Source organism: Microcaecilia unicolor, chromosome 8 (genome assembly GCF_901765095.1).
Source record: "Microcaecilia unicolor chromosome 8, aMicUni1.1, whole genome shotgun sequence".
Lineage (NCBI taxonomy): Eukaryota > Metazoa > Chordata > Amphibia > Gymnophiona > Siphonopidae > Microcaecilia > Microcaecilia unicolor.
In genome coordinates, this window is record NC_044038.1 from 224,926,960 (window position 1) to 224,944,332 (window position 17,373).

A 17,373-nucleotide genomic window follows, 5' to 3' on the forward strand; every position below is an offset into this window, starting at 1 on the left:
TATAAACCAAAGCCCCTATTTCGACGGCTATCACACCTCTCTACTCAACATTTAAATTAAAGCATTCAAATTATTGTGGTAAGTACTAGGCAACGACGACCACCACCACCATTTTATGTAAGAAGAGAAAATGGCGGTCGACCGCGAGGTTCCACGTTTACGACTTTGAGTGTGGTAATTCAATAACGGTTTCATCTCTATGGTTACCGCTATTCTCACAATGCAAACGGCAGGGGACCCGCCGGAAAGTGAGACCAAGCGCGCGTGTGCGTGAGCGAGCCGTAGCGTCGTGAAGGAAGAGAGGCACTCTAGTTGTTAGGCGCCTTTGTCCTCCTCCTCGTTCAGGTAGCGTCTGTCGCTGAATCGCGTCGAGGCTGTGTGAGGAGTTCGTCGAAGGGCTTGGAACAGTATCGGGAAGGGTTCGCTGGTGGCTAGTGCTTTGGTTTGTACTGGGTAAGTAGAATGCCTTCAAATGTTAGTTTGTTGGATGGGATTTGTTAATATTTTTTTTTCTCGGTTATCTGGAAGGACGGCGCGGCCTATTGGTCTAGCGGCTGTTGCGTAGTTTCAAGGTAAAGTAGGTCAGTGGCTCGCGCCTCGAGGAGGCGGATTCGGAGCGACCTGCAGTTGAAAACTACGGCCGGTATTGTTCACCCTCCCTGGATTTTCTTCTCACACAAAGCGTTATTTTACTGGCCTTTCGTGTGGACTATGTTTTCCCCCACTTTGTCGCGCACGCCCTTGCGGCCTAGGCTGGGCGGCCAGGAAGCGCGTGCGTGCTCCCCGCCTTCCTTTAGCGCGGGCTCCGTCTGAAGCGCGTTCACCAAGCCGGATCGCAGGAAGCTGCTTTGTGTGCCCGAGCGATCTGCTGAACTAGGGGCTTCTCTAGGTAACCACGCTGATCAGAAGTAAGTATTTTCGGCTATATATATATATAAAAAAAAAAAGAATCTGCCTTACGATCTGAATATTTGGTTTATGGATCAATTTTGTATTTTCATCGAAGTTCCCTCCCCCACTACTGTACGTCTCCTCGTATTATGATGATGATAAAGGCAAAATCAACAATTAAGCTATAACGCGTGTTCTAAAATGTATCGCGCCCTTCGCGCCTGTGGAATGGAAACAAAATTCGTCTTAAAAGCGCTGTGGAATTAACTTATGACTCGCTTTTCTGCGCTTCCAGAGCGTGAAGCAAGTCTGCACAAACTGTTTGAATTTTCTCGGTCTACTCCTTTTCACACCCTACCCCCCCCCCCCCCAAAAAAAAAAATAAATAAAAATGCGGCAGGAGACTGCCCTTATCGTGAAATGTTGGCTTTTATTGACTTAAAAGGTGGGACTGGGTATTGCTGTTCATAGTGCCGGATGTGTTTTTAGCCACCTTTTTCACAGGCACAAAAAGAGAGGAGTGGAAGGTACTGGCACACGGGTCCCCGTGAATCCTGTATTGTGTATCAAACCGCGTGGAGCCTATCTTCCCGCGGCGGCTGAAGTTACTTTGCGCCAAAAGAACGTAATCGTACTTGCTCCACCCCCCCCCCTACCGCGCGTAGAGACGTGCCAAGGTAGCGCACTACAGCTTTGTAAGGCTAGTGAAACGGCGGGCAGCAGTGGGTAGTGAACTGCACTAGGAAAGGGTTGATAGGATAATCAATGAAAGAGACGCGTTTTGTATTGGGGAGGGTCTGGGAAAACCAGTAGAGAGAAACTGGCAAGCAGGGTATAGGTCGTGGTAAAGAGGAGGACCATAGGAAAGATTGGTTTAGAAGGAGTGGAAGAGTGGTTAGGGTGGTGGACTTTGGTCCTGAGGAACTGACTGAGTTCGATTCCCACTTCAGGCACAGGCAGCTCCTTGTGACTCTATGCAAGTCACTTAACCCTCCATTGCCCCATGTAAGCCGCATTGAGCCTGTCATGAGTGGGAAAGCGCTCGGGGATGTAACAAAATGTGAGAAACAGGAAGGTACAGTGGTCTGGCTGAGAAAATTTGGCCAAAGTAGGAACGAGGGGAAGTACCAGTTGGTCCACAACTAATTATATTTACAAAGTAGGAACGAGGGGAAGTACCAGTTGGTCCACAACTAATTATATTTATAATGTATCACATTGATTTATGTTGCTTCATAAACAACAAAGAGTCTTAAAACAATGTATTAACACTTGAATTTTAATTTGGGGGGGGGGGGGGATATTTTCAGAATGGTATGTAGTATATTACCCATATGCCCAATTAATATGAATTTAAAACTTGTAAAGAGCAAAGCGCCAGGCCTTTGCCAGAATAATTTTTTTCCTGTTGCCAGTGTTTCTCTGTTGATTAAAAGAAGAGTAGGTGGTAACTTAGTATAAAAGGGAAGCACCAACCCTGCATGGCAGTATCTTTTTCTTTTTTTTCCCTGTTTTGTTTTTAAGTCTCTGGGTCAACATACAGCCATCTTGCCTTCTTCCTGCTGGTTACCAGAGTGTATTCCAAGATGCATCTTTCTTTGACATTGTGTTTTCTCTGCAGCATTCATCAGAAAGCATTGCCTGTGCTAGCAATTGTGTTCAAACGCTTCTGTTTCTGATCTGGGCATTTCACAGTGAGTTTGGCAAAAGCGATCATTCTAGTGATTCATTGCTTGTACTTAGTGATAATTTAACTGTCTAAGTGTCAGAATCTGTAGACAATACAAGAGACGCAACAGAGGGAAAATGTATACTTTAAAGTGAATGGTAAATATATAGAAACCAAAAATGACAGTTCACAAAGAAAAATGGTTGGAAAAAAAACAACCCGTCCCCCATTGTCACTGCTGTACCAATATTAAGAAATCAGAAATACAAAAATATTGCTGATAAACCAACACAGGTTACAATTTCAAAAGTTATTTTTGAACAGTATTCATATGCTTTTGTCCACATTAATCTTTAACGAATCCAGTGGAGATAATGTTCAGATGACAATTCCAGGTCTAATTCATTGTGCATTGTTGAATATGATCAAATGACTATTGCAGCTCTTTGAACATTAATAGGAATGTGGAGTGTTTTACCATTCTTGATTGTGGTATTTCACATGTTAAGTTAGGAACAATTCACGTGCTTTCCTGTTCTGCTTGCACGTGCCTTCTCTGTATCAGTACTGCAGCTCACTTTCACTAAATGCTAATAGGTCCTGTTAAGGTCTATAGGAATTTCATGTTTCTGATGTACATTTTTTTTCTTTTGTAAAGAATGTACTTTTAATGCTCTTATGAGAGCATATTGTGCACAATCTGAAAACTACTGTCCTGTTAGTGGGGAATTTTATGCTGGAGGAGCTGGAACTATCCTTTTGCAGAGAGAGCTCAGTTCCAAACTAGTAAAATTTCAGAACCCAATATAAATACAACTTGAAAAATAAAGGTCACAGTGATCAAATTCTCCCAGCCTTAGTGGTGTAATCTAGTTAAGCCCATACAGGAAAGTGGGAACCAAGCTGGCCTCATCAATGAGAAGGAATGATGAAAGGAGAGCGGGGTGGCGGTGGGCAACAGTCAGAGACTAAAGTGGAGAGAGCTAGAAGAGAAAGGAAATACATTTGGTTGAGTTGGAGGAGAATGCATTATGAATAGTGATGGAGGGAAGTAGGACTAATGGAGAAAGGGGATAGGAATAATGGAGAAAGGGGAGGGTAGAAAAAGGGAAGAGCACTGCCTTGGGTGAATCTCATCATAAAAGTGATTAATAAATCCCAATAAAATGAATAAATTGAGGAAAATGAGGTATGAAACTATATATGACTTTGGAAAGTAAAATTTTTGCATTAATTAAAAAAAAATGTGCACATAGTAAGCTTCACTATAGAAAATTAAAATTTGTACATAGCTTAACTGTAGAAAGTGTTTAGTAGCTACCAGATGCAGGTTATCAAATTTCTTTTGAAGGGAAGGAGGTTAGAGCTGGCAGTGTCTAAGATGAACATGGAAGAGAATTGTTTGAAAGGGGCACAAGGAGTAACCAAGGAAATAGGTGAGATAAAGGAATGGTGGAAGAGTGCACTTGGGTGAGAGACTACAAAGATGTCTAAAGGGAGAGAAGGTGGTGGAGAACATAGTGATAGGATGGGAGGCTTCAAGTACAATGTAGTAACTTGAGCACCAGTTCTGAGGAGGTGTAGAAGCTTTAGTTAATTCTTCTGCATTAGTGCTGGTAAAGATTTAATGGCCATTTTCTGTTTGCTGCAAGCATAATAGTTCCTGCAACGTTTTAAGACAATGGGAAGGTGACGGTTCTTCATGCAGATCTGAGTAGAAAAAGTTGCATCGCTGTATGTGATGGAATGTTCTGTACATAAATATTGGCACTGGAAATTTCTGTGATGCCAATTAATATTTAAGTTCAGAATAACATCCTAGCACATACAGATAAGTAATAATTTCCTTAGCATCCCTCCGGACCGGCCCAGAATGTGACTGATGGGTTGTGTACGCCTTCCAGCAGGTGGGCCGGTCCGGAGGGACTAAAGGAAAGAAAATTAGCAGGTAAGGTCTAATTTACCCGTTTTTTTGCTCAGACATGAGCACAATATTAGCTTCCCTTAGCAATAGTGCACAAGTACATACATCAAATTTGCATGTAATTATTGCATTCACAAGTAAAAATTTGGGCATTACATTTGCATTAGAAGCTTTGAAGATTCTGTATCAGTCCCTCAGTTTTGAGCTCATCCAGCTGCTTCTTAATAGGCCAGGCCAAATTTGTTTTGCACCATTTCAACATCCTTAGGAGAGGTGAATCTTTTAACTCTCTGATTTAATTTATTAAAGGGCCCTCTTACTAAAGCGTCATGTGTGCTAAATGAAAAGAAGCCCATAGGTATAAAACGGGCTTCTTAACATTTAATGCACTCTAATTTTGTTAGTGGGTGTTAAATTTAGTAAAAGGCTGCTAAAAGAATGTCTAAACTGCATTTCCTTAAGTTTAAATGAAGCACTATGGTAAAATTTTAAAGTGGCGGGGACAATTCTAAAATTCAGGGGTGAGAGATCCCTTGATAAGATCCTTTTGTGAGAGGAGCTGTAGTTTATAAGATTGAGCGGTATGGAATTGGTCAATAAAGAAATGGCTATTTACCCTTTCAATTGTAGTAAGTCCAGGGGATAGTTCACGAAACAAGGTATAAATGTATGACAGTTACATGGTTCACAATCAAGCTGTGGAGTTAGTGGTCAGATATAGTTAAATCATCTAGTATAGCTTAATTTTAAAAGAAAGTTGAACAAGTTATGAAGGAAAACTGTTTATGGACTTATTAGCCAGGTCAGCTTAGGAGAGTGAGTGATTGAATGTTCTCATTGGAATCTACCATGTACTTCCTAGTGACCTGAATTGGCTACTGCTAGAGGTAAATGCAGGAATCTGGACTTTTGGTATGGTCCTGCAGGATATATTTTATTATAGTTTTTAATGATGATTTCACAGTAAATCCTTTTGGTTTTTTATGCCTGCAGTGCTCATACATTTTAAATTTTGTTTCCTTATCAGCAGCAGTTGAATCCATTACAAATGGGTTGTGTCCACCTACCAGCAGCAGGAGATAGAGAACACTGAAAACCATAGTGCCTCTAGGCTAACTCCATCTGCCTCTCAGTATTTCTCTATCTCCCAGCAGAGTAGGACGCAGCTTGTTCAGCTCCTTCAAAATTTCTGCCTGGGGAGGTTCCTGTGCTTGGCCGGTTGAGCTGGGGTGTTGTGGCTGCTGGTGCCCACTTTAAAGGCACATAGGTTCGCCCTTTCCCTGCCTTTCCCACTTCCCCCTTGTGGATGTAGGAATATAGGTTCGCCCTGTCCCTGCCTTTCCCACCCTCTACTGCCTCCGGAGTACCTCTGTAGCTGTTTGCCTCCAACTTTCCTCGCAACGTAAAAAAAAAAAACGCGCTTTTTATGCGCTGCTATTCTGAGGCTTTTATTGACGTGCAGTGTGACCGGAGCTCGGTGGACTCGGTCCTTTGAGGTAAGAGCAGTACTCAGCTCTTCCGGGGAGGGCCCGCGGACGGCGTTCCGAAGCCGCCGTTTTTCGGCGATGGCTGCTTAGGGAGTTGAGCACTGTTCCTGTTGTGGCAAGCGCAGATTAGCAGCAGGTCTCTGTAAAACATGCTATATAGATGGTAGGGCCAGTACGAGTATTGCAAGCGATGAGTCTTCCCGCTCAATGGAGTTGGCAGCGGGTGCCATCTTGGAAGCGCCGCATGGCTCGACCCCCGCGGTTGTGGAGGAGTCTGAGCAGAGGGGTGCCTCGGGCCGAGGCTAGCAGAGGAGCTCCGTTCCCCGTAGCTCCTAATTCGGAGACGGGAGGTCAGGCTGAGTTTTTCTCCCCTGAGTTTGTGCTTATTTTACACTAGTAAAAGAGGCCCGTTTCAGAGCAAATGAAACGGGCGCTAGCAAGGTTTTTGTTGCCAACACCCCGCCTCCCTGGCCAACCCCTTTGTTTGTTCTGCCATTGCTCCGCCCCCAATGTCTTGACGTTTGATGCGAGGGCGGGGCCCGGAGCGATTTCCCACCCCCCTCCCTGCCAACCCCTTCGTTGTTCTGCCATTGCTCCGCTAAACATAGATGGGTAAATTCCCCGTCGGAGAGTGGCGCCCCCCCCCCCCCCCCCCCCCCCCCCCCCGGTGGTCGGGCTGTGGGGACTCTGGGGATCTGGCAGGCCTTCGTGGTCTGAAGAACCAGAGAAAGGTGCCGGTTTGCCACTGGATCTGGATGATTCCACTGTGGTTCAGATTTTCCACCGCGATGAGCTGCCAGTGCTTATCTCTGATGCCTTACAGGCCCTCTCTATTGATGATCCTGTTCAAGGTGAGGCCTCCTCTGGTAATCCGAGGATGGCGAATACTAAGAAGCCTGCTTGAGCCTTTCCTTTGCATGACTCCATCCAAGAGCTTATTTCTGCTCAATGGGCTGACCCAGAGGGGCCCTTGAAAGTGTCCAGGGCGATGGGGCATCTTTACCCTCTGAGTGAGGAGCACTTGGTCCGTTTTGAGATGCCTAAAGTGGATGCCTTAGTCACGGCTGTGACAAAAAAGACCACCCTCCCAGTAGAGGGAGGGGTCGCCCTGAAGGACATTCAGGACCGGCGCCTGGAATCAGTGCTAAAACGGTCCTTTGAGATTTTGGGCCTAGCCTTAAAGGCATCTGTTTGCAGTTCTTATGCTGCTGGAGCCTGCCTTTCTTGGTTACAACAGAGCCCGTTGATGGTGCGGAGTCCCTCGCTGAGGTTGCACCGCGCATGGAGTCGGCCTTGTCATTTTTAGCTGACGCCCTCTATAATCTGGTCAAAGTTTCGGCTAAACAGATGTCTGTGGCGGTGTCTGCCTGCCACCTTCTATGGCTACGGCATTGGGCGGCTGACATGGTCTCCAAGCAAAGGCTGGTGAAGTTGGCCTTTCGGGGACTTCTGTTATTTGGAGAGGATCGTTAGACCTGGGGAATGCTAAACCCCAATGGTTACCTGAGGATAGGCCGTGGCCTTCTTCCAAGGGTCAGGTGGTTCCCTCCTCCTCTAGACCTTGCTTCCGTGAAGCTAGAAGGTATCGCCTGGGACGCTCTGCTGGGTTTACTCAATGTGCCCGTTTTTCAGCAGAGGAACATCTTTTGCTCGGACAAGCGATTTGCAGTGGCCGGTTCTAGGCGTGGGGTTCAAGGGCGGCCCTCTCAATGATGGTGCGCCGGTCCACTCCTATACAGCTGTAGGAGGATCCTTTCCCTCTTTCTAGAGGAGTGGACCAAGATTACCTCAGATCAGTGGGTCCTGGACCTGATCAGAGAAGGTTACCGATTGGAATTCAATGCCCCGGTGAGAGACGTGTTTTTGGAGTCCTGATGCAGTACTGCCGTCAAACGGGCGGCGGTAGAGGAGACCCTACAAGTCTTGTACCTTGGGGCAGTGATCCCTGTGCCTCCCGCCGAACACAACTGCGGTCGTTACTCCATTTACTTTGTGGTGCCACGAAAAGGCGGGTCTTTTCGGCCCATTCTCGACTTGAAGGAAGTCAACAATTCTCTGAGAGTGCGGCATTTTCACATGGAAACCCTGTGCTCTGTCATCGCGGCGGTACAGCCAGGAGAATTCCTCACGTCTCTGGAGCTAAAAGAAGCTTACTTGCACGTACCTAATTGGCCCCCGCACCAACAGTTCCGATTTGCGGTGTTGGGAAGACATTTACAGTTTCGGGCCTTGCCTTTTGGCCTCGCCACAGCTCCCCGAAACTTTTCAAAGGTAATGGTGGTAGTAGCTGCCTTTCTCAGGCGAGAGGGTATCGGGGTTCACCCGTACCTAGACGACTGGCTCATCAGAGAGTCATCATCTCACAGCCAGAGTGGTCTCAGTACTGCAATCTCTGGGCTAGGTCGTCAATATGCCCAAAAGTCACCTGACCCCCTCTCAATCTCTAGACTATTTGGGGTCTGGTTCGATACGGCCTCGGGGTTTATCTACCCGAGCAAAGGTGGTGCAAGCTTCAGAATCAGGCCCGTCTGCTCCTGAGGATGCCTCGCCCGCGAGCTTGGGACATTGTCCAGCTGTTGGGGTCGATGATGGCCACCTTAGAAATGGTGCCATGGGCGAGAGCGCATATGAGACCTCTGCAGATTAAGGCTTGGTGTGCTTCTAAAGCGATCACACCAATGCGGGCTTCTGTCTCGCCAATACTTTCTGCAGGATGGTTTACAAAAAGGCTTGGCCTATAATTCCCTGTGTTCAAGTGGCAGCATTGTCATGCTTTCGGGGGAAGGTCGCTGGCCTCTCCCTGGACATTGCACGGTTTCTGAGAGGGGTGCTTCGGCTCCGGCCTCCCGTGCAGGCCCCTTGCCCGATCTGGAACCTGGGGCTAGTATTAAAGGCTCTTCAGTGTTCGCCCCTCTAGCCGCTGAAGTGAGCTTCGGAGAAGGATTTGACTCTAGGGGTATCTGAGCTCCAGGCGCTGTCCTGTCGAAACCCTTTTCTGCAATTCTCAGAGTCCGGAGTAACGGTACGTACTGTGCCTTCCTTCATGCCTAAGGTGGTTTCAGCGTTTCCTTTACTAGGGAAGAGTTTCCAGAATCCTTTGGGCAGTTGCACCTCCTGAATGTGCGCCGGGCTCTGTTGCAGTATCTGCAGATGTCAAATGCTTTCAGGACCTCTGGTCTCTTTTTTGTATTGTTGTCAGGTTCTCGCAGAGGGTCTCCAGAGTCTAAAGCCACTTCCCTTAGCATCCCTCCGGACCGGCCCAGGATTGGACTGATGGGTTGTGCACGCCTACCAGCAGGTTGGAGACTGAGAAAAAAAACTCTGACTCTAGCGAGCCAATAGGAGCCCTGGTCATGTGACCCTAGCCTCAGTATTTTCTCAGTCTCCCAGCAGGTAGGAGTGAGCCCATTAGTCTCTCTCTATTGTCTTTCAGCTTTTTCTTTATTGTTGGCTTTATTCTGCTGTTATTCTGTGCCACAGGAATTCTTTGAGGCTTGTTAGGTGTTCTTTTCAGCCTCAGGGGTGAAAACTCGGGTGTCCCGGGTCCCTCCCCACCTCCCTTATTATTTAATTCAATTTCTAAGGGAAGGGTTGCCCTTTGATTAGCAAGGGGATTTTACCTTTGGGAGAGGCAGCCAGATGTGAAAAGAAGCTAAATTTGTTTTAATGCCACGGACCTCTTAAGTCCCCATTGATTAAACGAGCAGGCAGCTTTGTTACTGTCAAGTGTGTGTGGTGTGGCTGGTTAGCGTTTCCATCAGCAGGGAAACATTAAAAGTACAGATTTCTTTACCTGGTCTGGCTCCCATCACTGTTTGTTTTCGGGGGATTTGTGTGTTTAATTTGAGCGGTATTTAAAAAAAAAAAAAAGAGTACAGTTTCGGTGCGAATTGGGTATGCGCGCGTCAGCGGTATCTGAAAAACTTAAGTGCTGCTCCGTTAGCGTCGGGGTGTTTCATCTTCAGGCGCTTGTAAGTATTGTACAGCGCTAGCGGGAGCTTCGGGTCCGGTTTTGCCTGCAGCGGTTCAATCAGCTGCTTCGGTCTCTTCGGCGCGCTCTGATCCCGTGGTTGCTGAAGGGTCAGGCGCGCCCCCGGACTCCGGAACGGCGGTTTTGGTGCGAACGGCGGCCATTTGGAATTCGTCCTCCCAATCTCCCTCGCAGCCTGCAGGTCTTTCGGTACCTATTTCGGATGTTTTTTCTTCAGGAGCACTGATGCAGGCTGGGCCTACTCAGGCAGGGGGTTTTCCTCCTGAGTTTGTGCTCCAGATGTATCAGGCTTTTTTGCTGCAGAAGGGGGATTCTTCAGCTGAGCCAGGTCCTTTGAGTATGTCTGCTCCCCCTCCCCCTAAGAGATCTAGGGAGGGAGATTGGCGGGAGCATTTGGAGTCAGTTCATGATCAGGAAATGCCCTTCTTAGAAGAAGAGGAAGATCTGGCGGAACATATCTGGGAGGATTCTTCTTCTCCAGATCCTGAGGCTAGTTCTTTTGCTCAAGGAGAAGATCCTTCTGTAGCCAGAGTTTTCCATAACGATGATTTGCAGGAGCTAATTTCTATGGTGTCTTCTACTTTGAACTTTGAAGATTTACAGCCAGCTTCGGAAGTCCGTAAGGTCGATTTCTTGATTAAAGGCTCTAGGTCTGCTTCCAAGACTTTTCCTATGCACTAGGATATTTGGGATGTTATTAAAGCGCAATGGGAGTCCCCAGATGCGGATTTCCGGCAGTCCAGATCTATGTCTCGTCTCTATCCGGTTCCTGAAGCGCATAAGTCTTTGCTTAAGGTGCCGGTCGTGGATGCCATGGTGTCGGTGGTGACTAAGCGTAATACGGTCCCCGTAGATGGCGGAACAGCTCTTCGGGATGTTCAGGACAGACGTCTGGATTCTCTGCTCAAGAATAGTTTTGATGTTTCTTCCTTGGCAGTACAGGCTGCCATTTGTGGTTCCTTAGTGGCTAGGGCCTGTTTTAGGTGGGCAGAGAGAGTTCTGGACAGGACTTCGGATGATCTTCAAGCTATTGATCTAGAGATGGCTAGGATTGAAACGGGAGCGGCGTTTCTGGCTGATGCCTTGTATGATTTGTTGCGAGCATCTTCTAAGTCTTTGGCTTTGGGAGTCGCTGCTCGCCGATCACTGTGGTTGAAAGGTTGGTCGGCGGATGTGGCCTCCAAATCCAAATCGAGCAAGTTTCCATTTAAAGGTTCCTTTTTGTTTGGGGAAGAATTGGATAAGTTGGTTAATTCCTTAGGAGATGCTAAAGTTCCTCGATTGCCGCAAGATAGACCTCGCCTGTCCGGTCGAGGTTCCTTCTCTGGTAGAGGTTCAGGTAGAGGTTTACGTAGGTTTCAGACTGGTCGGGGTTTTCAACCTCACAAATCTTGGTTCTACAATAGGACACAGTCCTTTCGGGGTACTCGCAGAGGAGCGAGTTTCTCCACTCCAGGTTTTAGATCCCAGACCCGTCCTTCCCAATGAAGGGGCGAGGGCCTCTCCTCTGGTGCCTGTCGGAGCTCGTCTTTCTCAGTTCTATCAGAGGTGGGCCCACATAACTTCAGATCAGTGGGTCTTGGAAGTTATACGAGACGGTTATGCCTTAGAGTTCGCAAGGCCTATTGCAGACGCCTTTCTGGAGTCTCCCTGTCGTTCTCCTCTCAAGGTGAGGGCGGTTCGGGATACTCTACAGAGGCTGTTAGATCTTCATGCTATCTGTCCAGTCCCTCCTTCCGAGTACAGGCAAGGCCGGTATTCCATTTATTTTGTAGTTCCCAAGAAGGAAGACTCTTTTCGCCCTATATTGGACCTCAAGCCTGTCAATCGCGCTCTCAGAGTCACAAGTTTTCATATGGAGACCCTGCGATCAGTCATAGTCGCAGTGCGCCAGGGAGAGTATTTGACAGCCTTGGATCTCACAGAGGCTTATTTGCATATTCCCATTCGTCTAGCTCACCACAAGTTCTTGCGCTTTGCAATTCTAGGGCAGCATTACCAGTTTCGCGCTCTGCCCTTCGGTCTTGCGACGGCTCCCCGCACTTTCACCAAAGTTATGGTCGTGGTGGCTGCGGCCCTCAGGAAAGAAGGGATTCTTGTTCATCCATATCTAGACGACTGGTTAATCAGAGCAAAGTCTTATCAAGAGAGTTGTCGTGTCACAGAACGAGTGATGCAGTTCTTGCAGTCTCTAGGTTGGGTAGTAAATGTGTCAGAGTCTGTTGGTTCCTTCTCAATCTCTGGAGTATTTGGGCGTCACGTTCGACACGACACAAGGCCGAGTCTTTCTACCGCAGGCCAGGATTCTAAAACTCCAGTCTCAGATTCGGGTCTTTCTTCAACAGCAGCGTCCGTGTGCTCGAGATTATCTTCAGATTCTCGGATCCATGGCAGCCACCATAGAAGTAGTACCCTGGGCCAGACTCCATATGAGGCCTCTTCAGTGGTCTCTTCTATCTCGTTGGTCCGCTCAGAGGGAGTCACTATGGAGGCGTCTGCCTCTCCGCAACAGAGAGCGCAGCTTGCTGTTTTGGTGGCTGCGGATGAAGAATCTCACAGTAGGCATGCCTTTGGAATCTCCTCGCTGGATACTGTTAACGACAGATGCCAGTCTCCGAGGCTGGGGAGCGCATTGCCTGGGGCAGTGGGCCCAGGGTCTTTGGTCTCAAATGGAAGCAGTTCAATCAATCAATTTGTTGGAGACCAGAGCGATCCAGTTGGCTCTGCAGCACTTCAGGGCTCTACTAATAGGCAAAGCGGTCAGAGTTCTTTCGGACAATGCCTCGGCAGTGGCCTATGTCAACCGTCAGGGGGGAACAAAATGTCGTATCTTGTGTCGGGAGGCAGAGAGTCTACTCGCCTGGGCGGAGATTCACCTCTCGGCCATTTCAGCATCGCATGTGGCCGGAGTGGAAAACGTTCAAGCCGATTTTCTCAGTCGCTCCTATTGGCTCGCTAGAGTCAGAGTTTTTTTTTCTCAGTCTCTCCAACCTGCTGGTAGGCGTGCACAACCCATCAGTCCAATCCTGGGCTGGTCCGGAGGGATTAAAGGAAAGCAAATTAGCAGGTAAGGTCTAATTTCTCCGTAGCCCGTTGGCTTAAGGAATATCAATTTAAAGTAAATACCTGACTCATTAAACCACCAGCCTTTACATTCTTTTCTTAATTACTCAACACATAATATTTAAACAGCTTTTTTACTTTCTATAAACAATTTAAGCTGATCTGGTTCAAAAAAGATATATTTATTTCCCAGATATTTAATGCAACACTTGCCATGGATAAGCTAACAAAAATGTAGCTCCCAGTGCTTTAACCTCTTCTCTGTAAGCAAGGAAAACTTTTCTGTGTTCTTGTGTAGATCTAATCACATCCGGAAAAATGGAGATTTCCTTGTCATCAAGCAGATGCAGCCATTACAGATGGGTTGTGTCCATCAACCAGCAGAGGGAGATAGAGAGCACACTTTTTTCAGTGCCTCATACCAGCTTGCTTCACTGCCTCTCTTCAGTATTCTCTATCTCCCATAGCAGTGGCTGCAGCTACTTCGAGCTCCATCTAAAATCTGCCTGGAGGTTGCTCCTGTGCTTTTGCCAGTTGTTAGCAGGGGTGTTGGAGGCTATAGCAGCTTCACTTTAAAGGCACATAGGTTCGCCCTTTCCCTGCCTTACCCATACCTCCGTGGATGTGGACACATTGCTTAGCTTTCCCTGTCCTTCCCCACCAACAGTGGATGCAGGCACATAGGTTCGCCCTTTCCCTGCCTTTCCTACTCACCTGAGCCTCCGGAGTTCTATTTACCTCTGCTTTCTTCACAGCGTTAAAAAAAAAAAAAATAAGAACAGAGGTTTTTCCTTGCCTTTTTCTGTGGGACCGAAGCTGTGATACTCGGTCCAGTGAGGTAAGAGTGTTTTCTGACCCTCCGGGGTGGGCCCGCGATCGGGGCGATTTGGAGCGAACCACCAATTTGAATTTTACCGCCGTTCTCGGTGATGGCTGCGGAGACAGTAAAGCACTGTTCCAAGTGTGGCAAGCGCAGATCAGCAGCGGGGCTCTGTAAATCGTACTGTACAGACGTTAGAGCCGGCCCGAGCATGGCGAGCGACGATTCTTCGCGCTCTGAGCTGGCAGTGGACTCCATTTTGAATTTACCACATGGTGCGACCTCCGCGGAGACGGAGAGTCCTGAGCCCGGGGGGAGGCCTCGGAGTGCGGGTGATATGAGAGCTACTAGCCCCGGCAGAGATCCGGGTGCCCAGGGTGAGTTTTTCTCCCCTGATTTTGTCTTATTAATGCATAAAGCATACATGCTTAAAAGAGCTCTCCCACAAAGCCCTGCAGGGGCCTCTTCTAATGCCCCCCCCCCCCCCCCCCGCGCTGGATTCTAGCTGGGTATGCCCTCTGAGGTGTTATTCCCTGATAATTGGCAGAATATGAAGCACAGAAGGGCTCTTCCCCCTACAGAGAGTGCTGCACCTCCATTCCCCCTTCCCCCCCCCCCCCCCCCCCCCCCCCCCCCCCCCCGGTGGTCGGGCTGCGAGGATTCGGAGGACTCTGGCAGGCCTTCATGTTCTGAGGAGCCAGAGTCTGGTGCAGAAGTGACTCAGGGTCTGGACGATCCCTCCACGGTGAGGATTTTCACCGTGATGAGCTGACGGCGCTTATTTTTGATGCCCTGCAGGGTCTCTATTGAGGATCCTGCCAGTGGCAAAGCCTCCTCTGTGAATCCTAGGATGGCTAGTACCAAAAAGCCTGCTCGAGCCTTTCCTTTGCATGACTCCATCCAAGAGCTTATTTTGGCTCAATGGGCTGACCCCGAGGGACCTTTGAAAGTTTCCAGGGCTATGGGGCAATTATACCCTCTGAGTGAGGAGCATATGGCTCGCTTTGCTGTGCCTAAAGTGGATGCCCTAGTCACAGCTGTGACAAAGAGAACTACCCTCCCTGTTGAAGGAGGTGTTGCCCTGAAGGACATTCAAGACCGTAGACTGGAATCAGCACTTAAACGGTCATTTGAAATTGCAGGTCTCACTATTCGGGCGTCTGCATGCAGTTGTTATGCTCCTAGAGCCTGCCTGGCTTGGTTGCAACAGGCAGTGGAACAGCCCAGTGATGGAGCGGAGCCCTTTTCAGATGTGGCTCCGCGGATGGAGTCAGCCTTGTCCTTTCTTGCTGACGCCCTTTATGATATTGTCAGAGCTTCGGCTAAACACATGGCAGTACCAGTGGCGGCTCGCCGTCTTCTTTGGCTACGGCATTGGGCGGCGGACATGGCCTCTAAGCAAAGGTTGGTTAAGTTGCCCTTTCAAGGCCTTCTGTTTGGTGAGGAGTTGGAGAAAATTGTGAAGGGCCTGGGTGAGGCTAAACCCCAGCGCTTGCCCGAAGATAGGCCTCGGCCTTCCTCTAAGGGTGCGGCGGTCCACTCCTCTTACAGACCTCGCTTCCGTGATGCTTGAAGATACCGCCCGTTTTCAGCAGAGAAACTCCTTTTGCTCGGACAAATGTTCCACAGCCACTGGCTCAAGGCCTGGAGTTCAGGGGCGACCCCCTCAATGATGGTGCGCCGGCCCTCTCCTCGAGTCCTGTCATCGGAGGAAGTCTTTCCCTCTTTGCCGAGGAGTGGGCCAACATTTCCTCAGATCAGTGGGTCTTGGACCTGATCAGAGACGGTTACAGAATAGAATTCGACGCCCCTGTAAGAGACGTGTTTGTGGAGTCCCGATGCGGTTCTGCCGCCAAACAGGCGGCGGTAGAGGAGACTTTACAAGGTCTGATTCAGATAGGGGCCGTGTCCTTGGTACCTCCTGCCGAACACGGCTGCGGCTGCTACTCCATCTACTTTGTGGTGCCGCGAAAAGGAGGGTCTTTTCGCCCTATTCTGGACTTAAAAGAATTAAATCCCTGAGAGTGCGCATTTTCACATGGAAACCCTGCGCTCCGTCATTGCGGCGGTACAGCCAGGAGAGTTTCTCATGTCTCTGGACCTGAAAGAAGCTTACTTGCACATTCCAATTTGGCCCCAGCACCAGAAGTTTCTGAGGTTTGCGGTGATGGGAAAGCATTTCCAGTTCTAGGCCTTGCCACAGCTCCCCGCACCTTTTCGAAGGTTATGGTGGTAGTAGCTGCCTTTCTAAGGCGAGAGGGTATTCGGGTTCACCCGTACTGGCTCATTCGAGCAAACTCTGCTGCAAAGAGTCAGCATGTAACAGCCAGAGTGGTCTCAGTACTTCAATCTCTGGGCTGGGTCGTCAATTTGGCCAAAAGTCACCTGAGCCCCTCGCAGTCTCTAGAATATTTGGGGGCCAGGTTCGACACAGCCTCGGGGTATGTGTACCTACCCGAGCAAAGGCGGTGCAAGCTTCAGAATCAGGTCCGTTTGCTCCTGAGGATGCCCCGCCCGCGAGCTTGGGACATTGTCCAGCTGCTTGGATCGATGACTGCCACCATGGAACTGGTGCCCTGGGCGAGAGCGCACCTGAGACCTCTACAGTATGCTCTACTCCAAAGATGGTTTCCAGTATCTCAGGATTACCAATGCAGACTCTCTTGGCTCCCTGCAGCCCGACTCAGCATGGAGTGGTGGCTCTCACAGCATGCTGCGGCGAGGAATGCCGCTGGCTCTCCCTGATTGGTGCCTAGTGGTGACAGATACCAGCCTGAAAGGCTGTGGCGCACATTGCAAGGGGAAGCATGCCCAGGGTCTATGGACACCCGAGGAGTCGGAGTGGTCCATCAACCGCCTAGAGTTGAAAGCGGTGTTTCAGGCGCTTCTGGCCTTTCAAGTGACCCTGGAAGGATTGGCTGTCAGAGTGATGTCGGACAACACGACAGCAGTGGCCTACATAAATCGATAAGGCGGCACTCGTTGCAGAGATCTAGCCGCGCAGGCCGTACAAATTTGCCACTGGGCCGAGCTGCATCTACAGTTTCTGTCGGCAGCTCACATTGCAGGTCAGAGCAACGTGCAAGCCGATTATCTAAGCAGGTATCAGATCGATCCAGCGGAGTGGGAACTTGCAGACGAAGTGTTCTTGCAGATATGTGCCAAGTGGGGCAAGCCCGTGATCGATCTAATGGCGACAAGCTCCAGTGCCAAAGTCCCGTGCTTCTTCAGCAGACGGAGAGATCCTCGCGCGGCGGGGTTGGATGCCTTGGCTCAACCCTGGCCTCCGGGCCTACTGTATGTGTTCCCTCCGTAGCCCTTGATAGGGCGAGTACTCCTGCTGATTCGGCTGCATCCAGGAGAAGTGGTTCTCGTCGCCCCAGATTGGCCCAGGAGGCCTTAGTATGCGGACCTCCAACAGATGCTCGTAGAGGATCCCCTTCAGTTACCTCTGGTTCCCAACCTGTTGTCACAGGGTCCGCTGACCAGGGAGGACGCCGGCCGATTTGGTCTTATGGCCTGGCGATT

The 17,373-nt window shown here is 49.1% G+C and overlaps 1 protein-coding gene across 5 annotated transcripts in view; it reads left to right on the plus strand.

Annotated features, from left to right (window-relative positions):
- The first annotated feature begins 262 nt into the window (after nt 1–262).
- NCOA5 (nuclear receptor coactivator 5) overlaps nt 263–17,373 on the plus strand; it is a 133,405-nt gene continuing 116,294 nt past the window's right edge. For 2 of the 5 annotated variants that reach the window (XM_030212928.1, XM_030212929.1), the window contains exon 1: nt 264–453. The gene's annotated coding sequence lies outside the window, so the exon portion shown is untranslated. Of the gene's footprint in view, nt 454–723; nt 909–2,512; nt 2,586–17,373 lie in introns of those variants that run through there. The other 3 variants (XM_030212925.1, XM_030212924.1, XM_030212927.1) reach the window with 3 other exon arrangements.